The following is an 8,723-nucleotide window of genomic DNA, read 5'->3' as shown; positions in this document are numbered from 1 at the left end:
TGCCACTTAAAGACAGCAAAGTTTTACTCACGTTATGTAACAGGCACTAAATGACCCTCATACTTATTGATCTGAGTCTTCACATGACTCATGGCAACAGCAGCAACTGCTGCAGTCCAACTATAAAACATCGAACCAGAGGCTGAGCAGCAGCAGGAAGTTACCAACACTGAAGTGAAATGAGCTTTTGGTGCTGCGTATGTTTCTACTTTATTACAGCTGACAGGGAAATAGTACTCAAAAGTACTTTTGCTGAAGTAGAAATCGCCCCCACCGCCACTGCAGAGGAGGAGGAGGGATCAGCTGTGATGTGGCAACACACCATCAATCACCTGTACACCAGGTGTACTCTGACTGCCTTTACTCTCACTGCACACCTAGGTTTTGCTTTTCTTCTTATTTGTGTTTTCAGTCTGGCTCGCTTTCTGTTTTCGATGCCTCACCCTCTCTCTCTCTAACACACACACAAACAGGCAGCACATGGCCAGCGTGAATGAGTCACCGTGGGCTGGTAACGAGCGCCTCTTCTCAGGGAGAGTCCCTCCATGTGTCCATGTGATTCAGGCCAATCCCCTCGGGTGTATCAGGTGCACTACTCCACTGGGCAACGTGAGACTTGGCTCCTTTGTCTCCAAAGCGCACAATAAAAATCAGCCCACGCAGCAGAAAGACGACACAAAGTCCTTCAGATGTTCAACAACTTGAACTCTATGAAGACAGACAGACAGTGATAGTGGGTTAGTTTCATGGCTTTTTGTTGTTTTGACACAGATTTGACACAACACTGCATCTAAAAATAGAAGAATTGAGTGTATTGTATCAGACACTGGGACTCTGGAGGAGGCTGTGGACTTGCAGCTGACAGGGGCTCACAGAGGCAGCATGCAGAGAGGGTCGACCTGCCCAGAAGCAGCTCTGTCCTGCTGCACGCAACGTAATTACAGTATGATGAAATAGACTGATGAAAACATATAGAACTGTGCCCTAGTTTAAAAAAAGTTAGTGTGAATTCCTGCACAGATTATGAGGCTGGAGTCCTACAGGGTTTAGAACATGTGCTGCAGCTCATGGACCTCATGATAACAGAAACTCTCTGTAGGATGAAGAACAGTTCATCTGCTGAACAAGCTACATCCTCTAAAACGATCGTCTCCCCTGAAACAGTTTCATCGCAGTGCTCCTGGATCCAGAAGCCCCCCCCCACACTGAGAAAGAAAAACCATGCAGATCCCAGTTGTGGTTATTTTGTGTTTTTTGTGGATGCCATCCTTTGTCTCTTTGAAGCCACCTAATGTCTCTTTGTAGATGTTTTGAGTCTCGCTGTGGTCGTTCTGTGTCTTTGATGACATTTCGTATTTCATTGTCCTTGATTTTGCTTTGTTTCTCATATCTTTAAAGGAACATCTACTTCTCTTTGTAGATGTTTGGTGTCTCTTTGAAGCCACCTAATGTGTCTTTGTAGATGTTTTGAAATTCTTTGGTTGTTTAACAAATATTTGTAGACATTTTATGTCTCCTTGTGGTCTTTGTGTTTGTGTAGTGCCTCATTTTGCTTGTTAGGGTTTCTACAGTATTTTACAGGTGAACACAATGAGCAAGGTAAACCTTCAAGCTCTCTATGTAGCGTCCAGTTAGTGTCCAGGAATCCAGAGAATATAATAAGATTAGTGTGATGCAAGAAAATTAGGAGAAACTATGAGAAACAGGCCAAAGTCTCCCGCTGGTGGTAAAACAAGCAGAGATAAGATCTTTGTTCTTTCCTCTGGGTCATCACCTAAATATGAATCACATGAGAAAATGGGGTTTTCCAGAATGGAGAGACGGAACAACGGTAGTGACCAATGACTCTTGATGTGTGGGAGTTGTTTTACAATAGATTTAAGGCAGAGAAACCGGACAGTTACCACCAGATCACAGGTATTGACACTGATTGCTTGTTTCACTGGGAGAACAGGCCTCCCTGCAGGCCCGGTCTTGTTAACCACACACCCTGCCAGCTGAAATCCAACCAGCCACCACCAGCAGGACCAGAACACAGAGTCCTGTTGAAGTGTGCATGTAGAAGCCCTGTAGGGACACTATTCTGCTGAAGGGTGTATATGAAAAGACAAACAGGGTGGGGGAAGGATACACCTGGCTCATGCTGAAGAGGTGGAGTAAGGTGCACACTCTGCTATTGTTATAGCTGCTCGTGGGTGTATGAGGTGTGTTTACTAGTTTGTGAACATATGCAGGGAGGAGCAGGCTTAAGTACTGGTCCTCCAACCTGTTATTAGTCCTGCGTGGTAATTATTGTATTCATGACCACTAAATAACATGTATTCACACTCATTTTAGCCACGGTTCAATAGGTGATGTTTGCAGATATTACATAGTGCTGGCACCTGATGACAGCTATATTATCTGCTATAAAATAAACAAACTAGCAGGAATCATGACTGGTGGGTAAAGAATGCAACATGTCAGACAACACAAGGTCGGGGATTCACTGTACTCACTCTATTTTACTGTAGGTTGGTTGGTTAACATACAGGTGTTGTTGACATACAGTAAAATATGTCAACAACACCTGATGGAGGGACTGACAAACACTCATGTATCCCTCTGTACACTGACACATGTCTCTGTTACTGAGCCTCGCTCCTATAAATGGTGTGAGATCATAATCTCAAGGTTGGCAGTTCGACGCCCCTTCTCTTCTGTTCATGTCTCAATGTTCATGGGTAAGATGCTAAATTTTGGGAAAACTGGGTGTGAGGATGTAGAGCGGCCGTCTAATTATTATGGGATTGTGGGCAAATCTCCTGTCCGGGTCGACCCCCTTAGGTCAGACTCGACCCACACCATTAAGGTGTAAACACCATTTACCATTTATTTCCTAGTGCTGGGGCTGCATTTTCCCACAGGGACATTCATTCATGTGTTGGCCAATATTCACTAAGACTTTTTATTTATAATCACCTTAAGTGGCTGCGGTTGGATTTTTTTTAACACCCTCACCTGCGGGTGAAGAGAGATTCTCTAAAATAGCAGGACTGTTGGACCTTTAGCTCAGTGTACCTTAAAAATACCTTGAGTAACGTGACCCTGTCCTTTAATAGATCCCAATAGCATGTTGACCGTTTGCTGGGTGTGGGACTAGAGTCTAATGAGTTGTCAACCCGTGCCAAAAAAACGTCAACCACACCTTCAGCCTTGCACAACTTCCCTATTCTTTTGGTCCGCACACTCTGTGCAAACACACCCAAACGATCTTCACCCTTTAGTCGCTCGGTGCTCTGCAGCCAGCCTCACTTAACTGATGCCCTTCACTAATAGCCTAAATTACACAGCCGGGCTTTGAGGGCAGAGAGCGGGTTGTCAACAAGTGAAGCTGCGGTCCTTCACCCAGAGTGACACTCCAGCTGACTCAGCAGCAAACAGCCTCTGTTTACTGGACCTGTCCACCGCAATCAGCAGGCCTGCATCTGGCCTGGCTGTAATTCCACTGTTAACCTCAACACTGCTGAGAGAGGGGAGGCTGGGGGAGGGGAGGCTCATCTTCTTCCTTCTCTTTGTCCATCCTCATCCACATCATCCAGTCGGCCTCGCAGGGCACAAACACACGCACACAGCCAGAGAATCTGCATATATTATCCTGCTGAAAATGTTAAATTAAATTGCAGTTTCATTTGCTTCACTCAGTTCCTGCAGAACATGATGTACAGAAAATCAAATTAACTTTCAATATTCCAATTACAGCCCAAGTAAAGAGCCGTATTTAGGCCTGCGCAGATTTTACAATATTAACCCTGCAGGAAAATGAAAATGAGGCACTCACATTTACATTTTCACATGATTTAGACAAAATAATCTGATAAATAAACAAATCTCCTGTTTCAGGTCATATTTCTCATTTCTCTGTAACTGTCTTTATAGAATTTTCCAGGTCATGTATTAAATGAACCCAACATATACAAACACACAAGTAAATGTGTAACAGTAATGGAATCCTACAGTTCTCAGCTTTTCCTCTAGTGTGTTGTCTGTATATTGGATTTTGTGGCTTTTGTTTAAAGCAGAAGCTCAAATTCTTACATTCTTTAAGTAAAAGTAGCAGTAACAAAATGATTTATTTAAATTATTGATAAAAAACAAAGTAATTACCCACATTGGTCCAGGTTTGTCTCACAAAACCCAACGTGTTTAAGACAAACTTCAACAAACTGATTTCTGATCAGTTACTGAGAAAAAACATTCACAAACTGAAGTTAGTTTAATATTTCTTGTTGACTAATGTTACAGGGATGTGGAAGGTGGCGCTGATTCCAACCACTTGATGTTCTGTGGCTAATCTTTGTATATGTAATTATATCTCTATAAAATACATATTAAAATATTTTTTGTTGCATTAGTGTTATTTTAATGCTCATGTTTATGGTTTTCCATGTTCAGATCAGTTTTAGTTTTGGATTCAATCTGAGTGTTTAGTTTTGGTTTGTTCCACCACTGTTTTCATGTGTTTCACTTTTATTCATTGATTAGTTTCTGTTTTGTTTTAGTTTATTATACTTTCAGTTTTAATCATTTTACTTCAGAACCAGTGGGATGCAAAAAATCATCCACTTATAATGAAGTCATCAATTTTCAAAAAGCTGCTGAAAACAGAACTCCTCCAAATATTTCTTTGGTTAAAACCACAAAACCTTAAAACAATATTAATATTGCACTTATACTAATAGTACCTATACTTAACTAATAGTACTAGTACTAGTAATAGTACTATACTTACACTAATACCCCATAAATTTTTTGCTTTGTACCTCACTTTGGATAAAAGCGTCAAATGACTAAATGTAAAAAATGTAAATGAACTTTTTAAAAACTGAATGTCTGAATACACCTAGAAGTCCATGACTGAAGATTCAAGTTAATTAATTTAGGCCTTATTTCACAGTGGAAATCATCCCTTTCAGTAAAGCTAGAAGTTAATGCTCATCTTTCTTTCTCTCTTTGTGAGGTTGAACATGTGATAAATCAGAAGCTGAAGACAAATTTCTGCTTTTGTAGCGTTTTTTTTTATTAATAAGTTTAGTTTTATTTGTCGTAGGGTAAATTCTTTGTTTTCAGTTCCAAACCAGCAGTTTTAGTGTAACCTTACATTGTCCTGCATACTGCAGCTGTACCTAATAAAGTGGTCACTGTGTGCCTGTGTGCACTGGGCTGGTGACCCACTTGTTGCTCACTCTTCTGTCTTCAGCAGCGTCAGCACAAAGCCAGCGTGGACGGTCCAGCTGAGCCTGATGCATTCAGACAAACCCCTGCATGTGGACCCGGCCGCTCGGCGGATGACACTCAGAGAGACGCAGCGCGATGCTGCTGACCCCACACGTTGTCTCATTTGCTGAAGGTCCATCATTCAGCGTAAACTCGTGTTGAACTTGTCACTTCTCTGATCTCCGTTTAGTTGGTGATTGAGAAGCTGAGTCGGACCCTGAACACACAGTCGGAGCCTTTTTGAAGTGGTTCTCAGCAGGTCAACACACAGGTAAAGGTATGTAGCTGCTCCACAAAGGAGAAGCAGCAGCACCTGTGGTTTGGGAGATAATTACAGGAGAGTGACTAAAGGTTCGGTTTGAAAAGGGAGCTGTCATGTAGGATTAGAGCCTTGCTATGACCTCTCAACTCTTGTTGCAGGGTCAACCTGGATTCCTCCCTGCAGAAGTCCTGCAGCAGCTCATCCTAACCACATGATCTCTCTCCCTGTTCCTGTTATCTGTGGGAAAACTGAACATGTGGATGTTTTCAGATAAAATGTTATAAGACACAGGGAAATAGTTCAAACATGCAGAGTTTGACTTTGTAAACAGCAGCAGTAGTTCTCTGGTACTACTATAATAATTGAATTTAAAGTTTGATGGTTGGACAGAGGCAAAAGATAGAATACAATATTATATTCAAATAACAACATTCTGGATTATTCCAAAATGAGCAGGTGAGGTCGTCATGGTTGGTATAAAAGGAGACAGCTGGATGCTGAAGTATCAGACTCTAGATTCTGGCTCCTAATGACTCCAGTCAAATTCTCTGTTGAAAGACTGTCACTAATTTCCTTCCCGGAGCCATTTTGGTTGTTCCCTTTTATTTCTGCTTTAAAAAATGATATTAGCAGAAATATGTGAACTAGTGGTTATTTTGGAAGTTCTGTCTTCATTACTTAGCTTTGTTGTTGTTAGTTTGTGGTTCAGGAGTTACTGATACTGATGCTGTCTCATAGGTTCAAACATGTATGTACCATGTAACCACCTTTGTCAGAGGATAGAAGTGGCATCACATCCCGTCTAACAGCCCTGACAGCTGCATTAAATGTAAAAAGGATCCTTTATTCTGTTGTCTGTGGCAGTGAACTCAGATAATTGGCTTTTGGGAAAAGGTGCTGAGTCTGATCAGTCAGATTACTGAAAACGAGTGGCTCTAATTTATCCCGAAGTCTCTGCTGCCTCAAAGAATGTAAGACCTCTGCTCAACATCTGTTTCTTGGAGGTTGGAGGCCACACAATGTTTTGCCTGAAACAAACAATCAGTGGAGTTTTCCTGTGGCTAAAAGACTCCAAATTAAAAAAAATCTGGAACATTATCTGTTAGTTCCTGGAAAACAGCAGCATGATGACAGATGGTGGCAACAGATATATAAAATGATGAAGCTGATTAACTGGCTGCTCCTCTCTGATTCAGGTACATGTTAATTATTAGTATTTAAGATGGCTTAATTTGTCTTATGTTTCTAAACTTATTTAATTATGATCTGAGTATGACACCTGCTCTGTTAGTGTCACATCTGCATTAAAAGGTATTTTAGTGTTTTCTACATCAGGTGAAGTTCACATCACTGTTCTCAAACTCTGCATCTTAACATTTATCTGAAATCACTGAGGTAACTCAATATTTTATATTTCTGCAGGCAGCAGGAGCAAAGTGAAGCTGCTGTTTAAGAAAGTTAAAGTACATAAATGGGTTTGAAATTTGGATTTGAAAATGTCGTGTAGAGTCTGACTGTTGGCACAGAAACCTTTTACCTTGGAGAGTAGAACATGGGATGGAGGATGATCTTAAATTCAGTGATGAAGACGCTGGGATGCAGTTTAAATCATAGATGCCATAAAATTTAACTGCTTTGTTAACAGCTTGTTTTTGCCACAAGAGCCTCAGAAATGTCCTGAAATAGTTCACAGGCCAAACAAAACAGCTTATGAAATCCTTCAGTGTGGGCCATTAAAACCTCTTCAGGAAACATAAAACTAAGCCGCTCATTTCAATTGATCCTCTAATCCCTTTTAGATTAACACTGAATCAATTTGGCAGTTGGTAAATCCCGACTTCACCAGTGTAAATCACTGGTTATGATGCAGAACAAAGGCTCATCTGTTTCACAAGTGACTGCTCCATCTACACACACACACACACACACACACACACACACACACACACACACACACACACACACACACACTGCTAACAATCTCACATAATTAGACCCGTTCGCCGTGTTGGCCCCCACAGAGCAGGATGAAACAATCCCACAGACAAACATTAACCCCGGCCTTGACCCCGCAGCTTGTCAAGAAGATGAACGCCTGAGTCTGGGGAGAAAAAAAAACAGCTTTCCATTTCCAGTAAACCAGGAAAGGGGGAGGGAGGGGGATTTTGGGAAGTTTGGTGAGTCATCACTTTCTTTTCTACCGGCACCCCCCTCTTTTGGCATCGGAGCGTGGAGCTTCAATACCTCCACGGCAGATTGCCCCGTCATGCTTTCAATGAACCCTCTTGAGTTTTGACAAGTGTCCCACAGCGGGCGTCACTGCAGCCGTTTGATCCTTTACTCTGAAACACGAGGAGACGACAAGTTAAGACTTCCAGCAGGAGCAGAACAAGCGAGCAGCGACTTGCTCGTACCGCTGCCGGCTCAGAGTTTGTCACTCAGGTTTGTTCTTGTGAGAAACGTTTTCATGCAATCAGGTCTAAAACAGAGGGTGAGATGAGTCAGTGGGCCTCTGCTGCCATGCTGACAATTTATTACTCGCTAACTTGTGTGGCAACAACATGCTGACGAACACTTGTAAAATGATGACAGGGCTCAAATATAGAAGCTTTTACAGCAGTTTTAGAAGCAGCACATAATGGAAAGTGCTTCAGCTCTCATACACCAACCACACACTTTATTACTGGACTTTCTTCTCCTAGTTTGGTGTCAGCTCTTTTGTGTGAGACCACTCATTCGTCCTTAAAGCACTCTCCTCCACCAACTGATCATCAACATCATTTTGTGGTCAGGGACTCTCCCCGGAGGGCCCCCTGCACACCGCACAATAACACCCTTAAACCTTTTATTAGGGACCATTTAGCTCCCGGGGCCAAGTTTCCCCCTCCACTCTTCAGGGCTGCACACACACACACACACACACACACACACTGAATATTTAATGATAGACTTCACACAGGATGATGTCAACGTACAACAAAAAAGCGGCCGTCGCACTGACCTCACTTGATTGATAGGCCTCAGTGTTACTGGGCTCTTTGTGCCAGTGCAGCCGTTGCGGTATGTGACACATGGGCCCTCGATGCTGCTGCTGCTGCTGCTGCTGCTGCTGATGACTCACGGTGAGTAATCAAAACAGTCGTAGCCTGCTTCACAAAGACCATTGTTACCATTAAAATGTCATCGGGCACTTGATACAAGACAG

This window comes from Anabas testudineus, chromosome 8 (assembly GCF_900324465.2).
Source record: "Anabas testudineus chromosome 8, fAnaTes1.2, whole genome shotgun sequence".
Lineage (NCBI taxonomy): Eukaryota > Metazoa > Chordata > Actinopteri > Anabantiformes > Anabantidae > Anabas > Anabas testudineus.
Note: the sequence above shows the minus strand (reverse complement) of the source record.